This window comes from Papaver somniferum, chromosome 11 (genome assembly GCF_003573695.1).
Source record: "Papaver somniferum cultivar HN1 chromosome 11, ASM357369v1, whole genome shotgun sequence".
NCBI classification, from domain to species: Eukaryota; Viridiplantae; Streptophyta; class Magnoliopsida; order Ranunculales; family Papaveraceae; genus Papaver; species Papaver somniferum.
In genome coordinates, this window is record NC_039368.1 from 58,960,299 (window position 1) to 58,976,373 (window position 16,075).

Genomic DNA, 16,075 nt, shown 5'->3' on the forward strand with positions numbered 1-16,075 from the left:
CTATCTACACATGGTGTTTACTTGTGATCGGTCACACCAGTTACCAGGACCGGTTACACCAGTTACAAGGATCGGTCACACAACACTTATGATTGGTCACACCAATTACAAGGATCGATCATACCATCACATGGTGATTACTTAGGATCGGTTACACCAATACCAGGACCGGTCATACCAAATCATAAGTCTAGGCATTGTGATCGGTTATACCAAGATACATAACCTGAGTTAAGATCAGTTCTACCAACTCACACATATTGGTCATCCAAAGATATGCAGTGAATAGCAATACCAAATGTAAAACATTGTTTCCTAGGATGAAATCTTCACCATAACCCATACATATAATCATAACAATATATACAAGATTATGTTGATGTCATATCTACGAAGTTCAAAAGATAAGCATTATACTTCGTATTCTAATTCCTTAATACTATGATCATACTATAATGAGCATGTCAAATCACTAGAGTATAATATAAAATATATATAGTATATATAGCTTCGCAGTTAAGTTTTCATTATGCACGACTTGAAAGATACGTTAGGAATGAAACAAGTTCAAGTCAGTATTACTAACCTCAAGTGGAAGGATGATGTCGTCGTTGTAGTTCGTTACTTCTTCGCATTCTTCGGGTCTTCGGAGTAATACTTGTACGTCTCAACATTCCTAGACTTTCTAGTCTAACATAAACGAAGTTGACTCTAGTATTTAATCAAGCGACTCTAGATGAGTTTTGATACTAAAATATGACAACCAAAATTGACATACCAACGCTTGGTGAGTTCAACCGAGCTATGCTCTAACAACAAATTTTTTTTAAAGAAATCAAATATGATTTATGTTAGAGGCTGAATAGTCATAAAAGTCTTCACCTGGGTTGAAGCAACTCCTAGGCCTATAAAGTACGTCAGCTAGGGGAATCGTGTTACGTAGGGTCTTACAACATCCAAGAAACGTAAAGGAGCACAAAATTGAATTACTTGTACGATTGATTCGGTCTCAACCACATTCCAGTCCAAAGTCTGATAGTATGATAATGTCTGTAGCGTCTTAATACAGTGTGGTGCTTAAGTTTTAGATTAGGTCGGAGATTTTTTCTGCTTTGTAGTTTTCATTGTCAACAAAACTTCTAGTGTCTTGTGTTATTTCTTTTCCAAATTATATGTTTTATATTTATAGTTGAAATATCACAAGTAGTACGTTAAAAAAACCTAGCCAATTTTCAATCCTAAAAGACTGTATATAACCTACAAGATTTATTCTTGAGAATTTGTAATTTGAAAGAAATATTACAAGACTTGTTCTTGTTGGAATTCGGTTCGTTTTATAGTTCGGGTATATACTAGTAAGGTATTTGTTTTTTGCTGACTCGGGGTCAGACTATTGTTTTTTTTATTTGATTCAGATCTGACTCGCGACCTGATTCAGACCTAACCCCTTACTCATAACCGTTTGTGTCAGGGAACAAAATGCCATGACTCATGGTACCAGGTCAATGACTCACATATTTTTGATTCAGATGAATTATATTTGACTCAAAAAACAAACATATTGAATTAGATCCAGATGAGTCAGGTGATTTCATTCAGATCCAGACGAGTCAGGTAAAAAATGATATAGGTTATTACTTGGATATTGATTTTTGATATCATCCAAGTTAAACTTGTCCGTATAATCATCTACTAGATCTTTATTGTCAATTTGTGCTACTGATTATGACAAATTTGTTCGTATAGGTTTCATAATTAAAACATGAAAGTGTACTTGGTGCCCCCTCTTTTTAACTTAGAGTAACAAAAACTTAACTAGTGTTTATACCTAAAATTTGGTTCTAGGATAAATACAGTACTTTTGAAGTACTTGCTTTAGGTTTCTAAAATCAAAATCGTACAAACCGAGCCTAAACCAAGAAGTTTGTCGTTCACATTTTGATTTGATTACAAAGAGGGTTGATCTTAGGGGAAGGAAAGCAAAGAAAGTTGAGGAAATCATGGGTGATTGAGTTATTGTGTGTAAGGTTGTTGAACTATGAAAGAAGCACATTTTGAGAATGGCAAGCTTGTTCTCCTTTCTGAATGGACAAAGGAGTCTTTTTTATAGTTGTAGGGTAGACACATTGTTTCCTCGTAAGTAGTGAAAGTCGTGAAGATATGGAGAGATTGAGATAATGGAGCCAATGGTAAAGTTACGCCAATTATACTAGGGAAGTTGTCGAAGCTTGTAAACCATTACTCCACAATTTTTTCAACTGCTCTTAAGCGTCACCACTACTTGTCACATTCTCATCATGGGGTTTTTTCATAAAGAATTACCCATGTAACATGTTTTGATTTTTTGTAAGAATTAGTAGAGTCATGTACTATCTCTTGTTTAGACTACTTATATCCACGATGTATTTTGACAGAGTATTCAACCTAAGATAGGCAAACCTTGTCGAAGTGACATAGCATGAAGATGTAACTGATCAGATTCAAGGTTCGTGTAAGTAATAATAAGTTTTCCATAAGATGGCATTATCAACAGGATCATGGAAACTTAACTTGCCCATGGCGTACTTGTGGTGGCATGCGATCATGCTAGCCATGATAGCGCGCATAAGTGTTGTTAGAGCAATGCTCGGTTAAACCCACAAGTTTTGTTGTCTCAAGCTTGTTTCCAATATTATGTGATCAAAACTATTGATTTCTAGTCTGCTAAGTCAAGTCTTAAACTAGGTTAGAATTTAATAGTTGAGTATCAGACATTACCCTCAGAGACTGAAGATCGAGGAAGACATTTGGAGAACTTCGGTATGTGGAGACTGAACCATTTTATTTTACTCACTATCTTACCATTTTGTTTACTGAGACCATGTCGTATGAATTCTAGTATAATTACCAAGAAGAAGTCTCGAGTCAGGCTTGCCTTGTTAAAAATCTCTAAATATGATTTTAGCAAAGTTGCTCAAAGGTCCTTATCAATATTAGTTCTAAGAAATTTATTGTTTGTGAATTAATTTGTGGATCAATTAAAAATTGCACATGCAAATGATTTTATCACTTGGGAATGTTTCAAACGTCATAAGAGAGAAATTCAGAGCTTCTGATATTTCTGCTCAGAGTAGGTTGGCGAACCAGTTCGCATACCATAAATTTCTAAGTTTCAAAAATACAGGGAAGGAATTCAGTTGGGAACAGTTCAAGAACCCAGTTCACGAACCGTTGTGAACTGAATTTTTGAAGTTGGTATTTTGGGCTAGCAGTTCGTGAACCCTTGAAGTTGGTATCTCACTAGAAAATCTCCAATTAGTAAATGCACATTACCAATTTTTATTCTCTACAGATATGCATTTAATTGCTGGTAATTAAAGCATGTAAAACTAACAACCTTAATTAAAAGATTCTTAATTTATTTCGGTCTGGGATCTCCTTGAGTTATTAAGGAATATCTTTGAACAATAAAAGATAAGAATTACTGAGCATGTTCAAAGTATGTCGACATCTTTTCTTTGTAAATCCTCTTTCATATTACAATCTTGGAATCGATTATACCACACTTCCAAACAAGTTAGAATTGGTTCATCTGTATTCCAAGAACTATGTGATTGATCAAATATCAAATCACTAATCATGGATTTACGGTTTTACCAAACATAAGGATCAGTTCTACCTTAATATGTTTACTGGGACCGGTTACATCAGTTACCAGGATCGGTTACATCAATTACCAGGACCGGTTACCATATTCTCATGGTATTACTTGTGGTCGGTTACACAAGTCACTAGGATCGGTTACACCAATTACTAGGACCGGTTACGCCAATTACAAGGATCGATTACACAACTCTTTTGTGATCGGTCACACCAATTACTAGGATCGGTCACACCAATTACAAATATCGATCATACTATCTTAGGTGATTACTTAGGATCTGTTACACTAATAAAAGTCATACCAATACATAAGTCAGGCACTGTGATTAGTTTTACCAAGATACATAACAAATTATGATCGGTTCTACTAACTCACACATATTGGTAATCCAAATATATGCAATGAATAACAATACCAATAAGCCTAGCGATTACCCTTTCGATTCATAAAACAAGTTCATGAATGTACTTCCTTTAAACAAGTGTAAACATTGTTTCCTAGGATGAAATCTTCACCTTCACCTTTAACCATACACATAATCACAATAGCATTCATACGATTATGCCGATGTCTTATATACAAAGTTCAAAAGATAAGTGTTATACTTCGTATCCTAATTCCTTAACACTATGATCATATGATCATGTCTTACTACTAGAGTATAATTATTCACAGCTTCGCGGTTATGTTTTCAATATAGCACGACTTGAAAGATACGTTAGGAATGAAACAGTTCTAATCAAAATATTACTAACCTCAAGAGGAAGGATGATGTCGTCGTTGTAGCTTGTTACTTCTTCACATTCTTCAAGTCTTCGAGTAATACTTATATGTCTCATAATCCTAGTCTTTCTAGCCTAACCTATACGAAGTTGTCTCTAGTACATAATCAAGTGACTCTTTAAATGAGTTTTGATTCACTAAAATATGATAACCAAACCTCACATACCAACGCTTAGTGGGTTCAACCGAGCTATGCTCTAACAACCCTATCATACATACTGTCTGGAAAACCCCACTCACCATTATCAACAAAATCAACTACTTTGTTCTGAATAGTAACACCAAGAGAGACTAATACCTCAGGATCAATCCAAATATCAACTGTACCCTTTGGTTTACAATTATCAGAAGTGAAGTTCACAGAAGATCCATTACCCACAACTACTTCAATAAACTGTCTAGTTAACTTTCTATGATCTAAGATTCGCCTCCATCACCATGAAATTTTTTGAGGAGCTCTAAGAGCCCAGAAATCTTGATCTTTAATCAGGTTGCTCTTTCTCCATTTTGTCCATATGGTACTCTTCTCAGGTATTAAGTCCAAACGTGTCGCATATTGGCTCTTGTGTTAGTGAATTCCAAATCCTTAACACCTAAACAACCTTCCTCAAAAGTATGGCAAACATAAGACTAACCCACTGGACAATGATATCTCCCCATCTCAGGACCATCCCAAAAAAATCTTTTGAACTTAGAATTCAACTCTTTAATTGCTCTTTTAAGAAGTACAAAATAAAACACACAAAATAAATTCATACAACTAAGCACAAATTTAAGAAGAATAAGTCTACCATCATAAGTTAAATTTTTTTTCCCAAGTCCTGATCGTAGACACAACTTTATCAATGTGAGGGAGGCAGTCCTTATAGGACAGTCTAGTAGAAATAAGTGGGACACCTAGAATAACCCAAGACTTGCAAGATTCAGCTAACAAGATATCATCCACAACAGACGAAAAAACATAAGTATTTTGAGAATTCATAGCCAAACCAGCGCACTTACTAAACTTGATAGGAGAATTATTAAGACTCTCGGCCGAAAGAACATCTCCTTTGAAAAATACTAGCAAGTCATCAGCGAAACAAAGATGGGTTAACTGAGTAATCTTACATATAGGATGAAGTCCAAATTTCCTTATTTGAACTTGATGAAGTAAAGAAGTACTGAAAATCTCCATAACCAAAACAAAGAGATATGGGGACAAAGGGAACCCTTGACGAAGACCCCTCTTAGAAATATGGCGATAATCATCCACAATATATGGGTTATCTTTTTTAGATATAAAGGTAATGAAAGTACTATTTACCTCTTTAAGCATCCTTGACTTAGCGAAGAAATTATGAATAGCCGCCATAAACTCATCACCAACAAAATCCTAGCAAGATTTGAAGAAATTGATAGAGAAGCCATCCGGTCCTGGAGATTTACAAGAACCAATAGAGGAAAGAGTTACCGTCACCTCCTCCCTGGAAACTTCTTTTATCAAATCCGGAACATCATCCTGATTAAGACAACTCTAGATAACTACATCCTCAAAACAATCATCAGTAGGAACTGAATCTGGGGAAACAATCAAAAAGATCAGTATAAAAATCCACACATTCCTTAGTTATGTCTTTATCATCCTTCAACTTTTCATTTTTTCTATTAAAAAGCACCAACATATTATTCCTGGAACGCCTTTCCTTCAAGGAGTTTAAAAGAACGAAACATTTGAATCTCCCAAGCTCAACCACTTCACTCTTGACTTTTTTTTAGCTTCAGCCTCTTCATATCTTCTCAGCTTTGCATGCTCATTAACATATTGTCTCTCTTTTCTAGCTAAATCCTGGTTTAAAGGTTCACTTTGAAGTAATTTCTGAGATGAATCTATCATTTCTTTTGCTTGAAAAACCTGAGCAGAAATATACTTGAATCTAGAGTCTTCCATTCAAAAATAGATTTTTTGAATTTTTCATTCGGTCTTCTTCATTATCAAACTCAAATAAAAACATACTATCAACATTAATGGTTAACCGAAAGTTACCTTTAGGTTTCCAAGCCTTAGAGACAGCATTACGAACCACATAATAAGATAAACTCATACCTACAAAAACTCTTCAACCAAACCCTTACACCTACGGATCTCATTTTCAAACACAGATGAAGAAACCGGAGTAATCCTTTCACCATCAACCAATTGAGGAGGAAAAAACTTTATCGTAGCTTCAGGATACATATCCATCTTCTTCGGGAACAAAGTTGAAGCCCAAGATTGAGAAACATGACTAGTAGGTGGAAATTTCATAAACCCAGGATGAATCAAAAATCTTCATCAGATCTTCGAGCAGCATCAGACCTAGAAAAAAACTCCCAAATCATCACCCTTTATCCCCTAGAATGAAGACGATTAGGCAACTTAACCTGCGATAACATCATCACCAACAAATTCCACTCATAAAATCAGAAGAAAACTATAGTAAGAAGGAAGATCAAAATTAAGATAGAAACGATGAAGAAATTTCAATCTTGACTTTTGGTCAAAATCGCACGGCCAAAGTCAAGAAATCTCTCTCTCTCAGCATTGATTTGTTAATTTCTATAGCTAAATCTATGGGTAAGTTTGGTTTTTAAATTTAGCTTTCACCTTAGAGAGTCCACAATGGACGAGTAAAAGATGGACCAAAACTAATTTGGTTGAAAACCCAATCACAATCGAATGGAGCAAAACTAAATATGGTGGGGAGTTCCAAAATAAATTTGGTTTGAAATCCGGAGTAAAACTATATTTGATCGAGCGAAGATTAAAAATGCGTTTGATACCATGAGTAGGTATAATAACCGTTTGAAATGGGGAGCAAGTATAATAACCGTTTGAAGCTGAGGGTACATTTAAAATTCATCCCATTCAGGCCTACGTTTAATCCATCCCATCCGGGCCTACGTTTTGGAAATGCTTGTGCACGCTCTTACACCATTTCCAATAGGGTGATCACAAAGGATCAGTCCATTTACTTCGGACTACTTGATCCAGAATGGGTCCCGAAAGCTGTCTTGAAAAAGTGAAAACTACAGTCACACCCATTTTTAAGATTTTCTCCACTGTGAAACTCATGGACGGAAATCTTCATGCGCGCACCCATTTTTTGGGATAAAATTTCTCCGAACCCATAATTTCTGAAATTTTGTATTTGGTTTTTTTCTTCTTCATATCAATAAGCTTAAATACTCTCAATTCTTCATTCTGTCTCAGAGAGGCGATAACATCGTGTGATTGTAAGTTTCTTTCTCTTTCTCTAGGGTTCGGTCTGATTCAGATCCATTCTGCATGTTATTGGTGTTGGTTAATGATGTGGATGGTTTAAGGATCTGGAATTGGTCTCGAGTGGATTTGGTTATTGGTGTTGGTTAATGATGTGGTTGTAGCAAGTTTAGAAACGAACAGAAGATGGCACTCGCAGGAGGATGGATGGTGATTCAATTGATTTATACCGTGAATTCTTGGTGTTCGATTGAGCAATTTTCAGCGAGCAAAATTGGAGAAATTGCTTGGCCTGAATGGGGTGTTGTGGTCGAATATAAAATGGTTGTCTGTGTTTGGCATTGCAATACTTCAGAGAAGATGAAGAGGAGTTGATGTTGTGACCTGGATTTGGATGGACAGAAAGTATAAATGGTGATAGTGGTAATGGATTTCATCTATTGAGACAGGAATTGTTGATGTTGGATCGAGTGGTTTGTACAAAAGAGAAGGAGATGGGAGCCAGCTGAAGACAACCATGGGAAGCACAGAAACTGCACTTCAGTTGCTCGCAGATTTGCATGAAAGAAGATGGAATCAGTTTCTTAAACTATTGGCAGTTGGATGCATGTTGAATGGAAAAAATATGGCAGTATTGCGAGATGGTTTTGGTGGCAGTATTGAGGGAATTACTGAATGTTGCAGCATCCAAGTGGTCACTTGAGTAATTACAGGCGACGGTGGCGATTTGTCTCTTGTATTTACAATGGGTTCTTCCTAGAAATGGTCTTGACTAAATGGTGATTTTACAATAGCAACAACAGTTAGAACTGATGGGTTGCAAAGTGACGAATGAAAGGATTCTAAGATGAAGCTGTCTTGGCTGGTGCATTGCTGTGAATGTAATGACGGGTATTTTGGCTTAAGTCAGTGACTGGAAATTGGTTGAGGTGGCTGTGTATAAAGCATTAATGCGAATTAGAGTTGGCAGTAGAGATGGAGCTCATGGTTTGTGTAAATTGTATTGACACCATGAACTAAATAAGCTAAAAAATGATACATAGTCGTACTTGTTAAGGTACCATCAAATCTAAGACGTGTGAGTGAAAATTGCACAAGTGTATCATTTTCCACGCCATGATGCATGTACAGAACAATGTAGAATCATTTTTCACATGGATTGTTGTTTAATTTGCTTTTCAGTGATATGAGCTTTGCTTTACATTGTTGGATTCTACATATTGGATTCACATAGGTTAATTTTTATAGGAAATTCATGTGGACTACTCCTTAGTAGTGACATTTAAGTTGTTTATTTTTTATAGGAAATCCATCTGGCAAGTGAAAAAGCAATAAGGTACGTGGCATTGGCATTTAAAAAATTTATTCTTATAGGTAACTCTCAATATGTATATTTTTCTTTGCCATTTCTGCTGATATGCGCTAGTGCCTTCTGCAACATATTTTGTCCATTCTTCGCATCTTAGTCATCTTGCTGAAATGTATGTTTTTTTTCGATAAGTGGTTTTTGTTTACAAATGTCTTAGTTTGTCAGGGACATGCAACGAGGAAACTAATTTTGGTTTAATTCTTTTTTATAGTGGAATTAGGTGTCGGTGTTAGATGACGCGTTTTTCTGTATCATGTTATGCACCGAAATAATATCTGATATGAATAACCTGTTATGCGTCTATAAAAATTGTTGCATAACTTGTTATGCAGTCCAGAAAATGGTTGCATAACACGTTATGCAGTAACGTTTTTGTTAGTACTGAAACCAACAAAAAAAAAAGACTGCATAGCTTGTCATGCATAGACAATAATATCTTCATAATATGTTATGCATGCACGAAAATGGATGCATAAAGCATTATGCAACCACTTTTTTGTAGGCACTGAAATAAAAAAATTGATGCATACCTTGATATGCATCCAAAAATATGGCTACATAACGCATTATGCATCAACTTTTTTTTGTAAGCACCAAAATTAACCAAAACAATGGATGCATAACTTGTTATATAGTTGAGAAAATTATTGCATAATTCGTTATGCGTCTTTTGTTTTTTATGATATTATTTTTTCGACGTATGTATCATTTTAGTGGTTGCATGACTAAATTACTAAATGCATGAACTAAAATATGGTCGTCTAACGTTTTATGCATCTTTTGTTGCGTATGCATAATGTGTTATGCATCTTTTTTGGAGTCTGTATAATGGTTATGTATCCAGTTTTCGAATTTTTTCCCTAAAATGATGATCACCTCCAATTTTTTCTTGAAAAACAAAAATTTGATATTGTTTTTTGTACTCGTTGTGTAGTTCTCTTAAAAATATTTCCAACGATATAAAATTTGTAAAATTCCAAGGCGCGGATTTTTAGATATGTTATATCCAAGTTGCGTTGCCAATTATACCTCTGAAAAATTAGGCTGCATAACGAGTTATGCCTGAAAAAATAGTATGCATAACGAGTTATGTATTGATTCTTAATAATTTCGGATAATTTTGGGTGTCACGGTATCTAAAATTAATTGTGGGCCTGACAATAAGAATATTTTTTTGGGCTTGCGCCTACTTTTCTCCTTGAAAAAAACTTGCTAGATTATTACGGACACGTGACATGTGGCTTGAAAAGATCCAAACAGAGTTGTAGGGACGTAATAATTGTCACCCGAAGTTTACTTTGGGATTACTCTGAAGAGTAGGTCCATTGCAATTTCCCAAGGCTGTTAATGGGGGTGTCAGGTTTAGTGGGGGTGTACCAAGCCAAGACAAAATTTGTTTTGTCCCACATAGAAACCTGTTTTGTCTTATCTTGATTTTGGTACACCCCCACTTAATCTGGTACCCTTATTAGCAATCTTGCAATTTCCTCAGTCTATCTAATCACAGTTGATTGATCTGCTACTTAAAAGTCTTGCTAAATTGGGGCCTATGCCACTTAATTGGGGCCTATAGATTACTTCATCTACACAATTCACAATGATAAGGGGTGTCTAATATTTATTTATACTACCAAAATTACCCTCAAAAAAATATTAATATTACTAAATTATCCCCAACAATCCTTAATAAACCTAACTAACAAAAATCAGTTTTTATTTTTAACATAAAAACCGATTCATCTCCTCCACTCCCTCTTTTTCCATTTTTTTGAAACCAAAAATCGTCGATGATCGACGATTCAAAAATGATTAATCGTTTCTTTCTTCCATAAAATGATGAATCCAAGAACTAAGTATGCTACTAACAGGAATCATTCTAGTGACGACAATCCCGGACTTGTTGAAGCGATTCGAAATAGAACGAATGAAGTGCAAGAACAATCATAAGCCTCTCGTATCGCACAGGAGGAAGAAATGGGTCGAATCAGGTACTTTTCTATCAACCCAATCCTCTAAACTAGGTTTTAGTAACATGCTTTAGGTTAGAAATCAAGAATTTTGAGATCAAAAAATTTCAGTGTTCACAGAATCGGATTACGTTAGTCACGAAGTAACCCGATTCTTATTAGAAACGGATTATGTTCATAAACTTATAGTCCGATTGCTCTGCATGTGAAAAGGAATCGAGGAACGTTAGTGTATAAATAGCCCGATTGTTGTATCCAATCTTCCTGGATCTTATTTTGTTGGAATCAGATTACATATGTCTTAACAAAAACCGATTGTTTAGTTCAGAAACGGACTTTATATGTATATCGAGTAAACCGATTTCGTAAAATCGGTTCACATTAGCACTTGCAAAAATCCGATTGTTAATTTTATATGTTTGGAATCGGATTTCATATGTATATCGAATAAACCGATTATATACCCTGACTTTAAAAATGCTTTCTATTCCATTGTTTTTTGTTGCTTAAATCCGTATTCTACAGGCAAAAAAATCAAGCCGAAAAGAAATATAAGAAGAAATATGACCATGCTACTCTTAAGCTTTTGGGACCTCGTCGAAAAGACGGTAAAAAATTGAATGCTTCCCACCTAAACCCATGGGGAACGGGGAGTAAAGCCAAATGGATCATCATCAATGACCCACCACCACAAGTGGAGCAACCAACACATGAAGAATCTGATCCCAAAACACCTACTGAACAAGAAGGTGGTGACAAAGAAGAAGAAAGTGATGAGAGAGTTAATGAGGAACAAAATGGTGGCAAGGAAGGTGGTGAAGAAGAAAGTGATGAGAGTGAAAGTGATGAAGAAGAACGTGGAAAGGAAGGTGGTGAAGAAGAAAGTGATGAGAGCGAAAGTGATGAAGATAGTCGTGGCAAGAAAGGTGTTGAAGAAGAAAGTGATGAGAGTGAAAGTGATGAAGAAGAACGTGACAAGGAAGGTGGTGAAGAAGAAAGTGATGAGAGTGAAAGTGATGAAGAAGAACGTGACAAGGAAGGTGATAAAGAGATAAGAGAATTCGTTCGAGAACAAGAAGGATACCCCTAAAGGAAAAGGTAAGAAGAAAGAAGTTCCAAAGAAGAAGAAAGGTGACCACATGCCCGACGAGCTGAAGATGTTTGCTCGCGGCCCTGATGATCCACCTTTAGGGATACCAGCTGATGAAGGAAATGTATTATGGGGTTACAAAGGCAGTTGGGTCGGCGTCGTCTACAATACCATAGTAAGTACCTAAACCTTGTTCCATGTAATGTAAACATTATTATCCATGTAGTGTTTTGATTGTTGTCCATCGTGGTTGTTTGGTTTTATAGGATCACAAGCATGACGTTCGTCTTATGAAGCCAGGAACGTCAGTGAGTAAGATGAGGCAATGGCCCCTTATAGCTGGTGAATAAACCAGTGGAGAAGTTCCGGAATTGGTTGATCTAGTCAATTCTATGGGGTTGCTTTCTGTGGTCAACAATTTGGGCCACCTTGGTTATGACATACCTTTTTGTTCCGCCTTTTCCGAGAGATACTAGGGGGAAACGGATACTTTACATCTTCCGTTTGGAGAAATGACGATAACTCCAAATGATGCAAAGTTCATTACCGGGCTAAGCATAGAAGGTAAAGCCGTGAAGCACAGAGTACGTGCAAGAGCTTGAGTGGGACAAGATTTATACGTGGACCAAGGAAGTGTTCCAATGGGATGAGGAGAAGACCAAGAAGGAGATGCTAGTAGGAAAGGAAAAGCAGAGGATATTCTATCTCTCGAGGCTGAGGAGCAAATTTATGGGAACAAATAAGCTTCCTGCTGAGGGAAAAGAGGTGAAGCCACAACGTATCATCGGCACGGCCAATGCGTATTTCCTCTATATCCTTGGAGTTGTTATCTTCGCCGACGTTTCTGGTGCCCGTGTGAACGCCAACTTTATCCAGCTGTTGCAACCATTTGGAAAGATACAGGACTACTCTTGGGGCACTGCCATCCTCGCACACTCTTTGACGGAGTTGAGAAAGGCTTCTAGGGCTCAAAGGAACCAACTCAGAGGGAATATGGTTTTTCTGCAGGCGTGGATATATTTGCACTTCCCAATATTTGCTAAAAAGACTTCTGAGAACAAGGATTAGGACGGAGGGCACTATGGAAACAATTACACCTAAAGAAGTAAGCCGAAGAAACAAAGAATGGATTATCTGAATTTGAGACGCCAGTTAGACAACTTGACGACGAAGGATGTTGTCTTTGATTCTTACAAGGAGGCTTTGGCTAAAGGAAAAGGAAAGAAGGTTGGGTGCCCATAGAAAGGCGAATATCATGGGCCTTTATTTCACCCAAGAGGATATGTAATGTACAACCCGTCGAGAGTCACAAGACAATGCGGTTACATACAAAAAATCCCAAAGGCGCACAAGGATTTCAACTTCAATGAGACAAAAACCAAAGCACATGACAGCGATATTGTCATTGTTCACCGGCCTTTCCCATCATGTAATTATTGGGATAACATAGCGTTTCACAAATATCCTTTGGTTGGTCCATCTCGAACAGATGACGAGGCAATTCCGCGTTACATGCCGTGGTACCTCAATGTTTCGCATACTCGAGTGATACGAGTAGATGAGAGGCCCATTATAGATTACAAAGATACGGCTCTCGAATACTTGGTGCGTATTGTTACTCAATTACGATTTTGTTAATGGTTTTAGCATTATATATTGAATGTTTGTTATTTTAAATTGAAATAGAGATGATGAGGCGGACACTTGATAACCCGGGCAAAGCTAGAAATCAGGGAAGGGAAAAATGTGAAGGCCAATGAAAAGCTAATTGATGAATTGAACGGTCTCGAAGATGTAGAAACTGGTGCAAAGTTTGGGGAGAAGGATGAGGATGATTCTGAGGAGGAGGAGGAGGAGGAGTAGGATGATCCAAAGAAGAAGAGAAAGAGAGCCCTTACCAAAAATATGTCCGAAGGTGCATCGAGCAGCGTCCAACCTAGTAAACGAGGACGCGGTGGACGTGGTCGTGGCGGTGGACGTGGTCGTGGTGGGGATGTTCATGAATGAATGGTTGTATTCATGTTTATGTCTTTAAGTATGGATAATTATGGAGTCAAAACTTATGTCTTGTCTTAAACTTATTGTCGAATTATGTTTGATTACACTCCTAGTCTATGAATGACTTAATATAGTTTCTAGTTTATGAATGACTTAATGTGTGTGGAAAAAATGGAGGATTCTAGCATTTTTTCTGTCAGAATCTATTTACATATAACTATATGTAATCTGATTCTGACAGTTTCCCAAATGTTCAGCTTTAGAATTGGGTTTTATGTACAAATATGTAATCTGATTGTTATGAAGAAAAGTTCTGTAACTTTTAGAATCGGTTTACATGTATAAATATGTAATCCGATTTTCTTGAAGGAAAGTTCTGTAATTTTGAGAATCGGTTTACATGTGCTTTATAAAAGCCCGATTTGTTAGAGGCAAATTTATATGATTTTGTAAGGACAAAATCGGTCTATTTGATAATATATAAAATCTGATTGTTTGAATTGAATTAAAAAAAAATAGCCGTTGAGACTTCATCTACATAAGAACAACCTCTTTGAACCACTCCCACATCACACACTTAGCCTAGAAAATGGAATGAGAACCGTTTGAAGATTTGTGTCTGGTAAAATCCTTTGCTAATACGTTCCGCGAACGTCCGAATGAAATCTATTCAATGTTTTGGAAGAGAGTTAAAGAGTTCTTTTACGGGCGTACCGCGAACCCCAATAACCGAAAATGGAGAGACTTGGCTTTTCGATTCAACTATATAAAAGGCGCAATGCGAGAGTACGTAATTATTAGAAATATGGTTTACCACTATCATCCACGAGCGCCTCTTTGGAAAAAAGTGAGTAATGCTATCATTTTTATACCCATGTCAACTACACTAGTTCACATACTAACATATAAGAATTCATTGAATTTCAGCTGGAACGTTTCAACGGGTTATGGAGAATTCGTAATGCGGAAAGAAAGTTCATTCACCACAAAGAATATACGACGGTGTACCGACGTGCTCGGAGTTTCATTGATAAGCATTTGATGTGTCAAATTCTAGAATTCCCATACTGAGTCCTATATATATGTAGTGGGCTAATTTTCTAAACTATGCAATGAATATTTTGTTTCTGAAAGTAAGGAATAACCGGTTTACATGTGCATTACAAAAGCCCGATTTTTGGAATCGGTTTATGTGGGTATTGATCAAACTCCGATTCTGGATTTACATCTTCCTAAGCATAAAACTCAACCCAGAATCGGTTTACAAATGCACTAACATAAACCTATTCTGGATCGAGTAAAAATTAAATTGTTTTACAAGTTTTGATTATCGATTAATGAAAGTTAATTTCAGGATTAACTTGATTAAACATTATTTAATAATCCGAATTAGCACTAATTTAATAAGGGTATATTGGGCATTAATATAAATACTGGATAAAGGGTTTCTATGAATTTTCTCCCAATGACCCTATTTTGTCATATAGTTATAGATCCCAATTAGATAGCATATGCCCCAATTTAGTCCGGCTTAAAAGGACCTACCCTAAGCTGCTGAGCGAATTTATACGGATTGTCGTGTGCGTTTCATTTACAGGATTCACCTTTTCCACCTTAATGTTCACAAATCTAAAAGCAAGCTACGTACTGAATTAAAATAAAAAAAATTGTAAAACAGGAGAGAAACAGAGAGAAAAAAAAAAGACATGCTTTGAATAAAGCCGGTTCAACTGTGAGCTAGTTGTTAAGATAGCAATCTTCTAAAGCTGAGTGTCAGGTGGGAAATCATCCTACTGCAGGTTATGTTATACTAAATTTTCATGGGCGGTCAACTTAAGATACGGGTTCTCCAGAGTTAGAGGAGCGCATAGGAGTATCCCAGATTCCCAGGCATAATATCTTCAAGAAAACAAACAACATTGCAGAGGTATGTGCTTTACAGCTTGCTGGTAACCTGAACCTCAGAGAGGTAGTCGTAGAATCC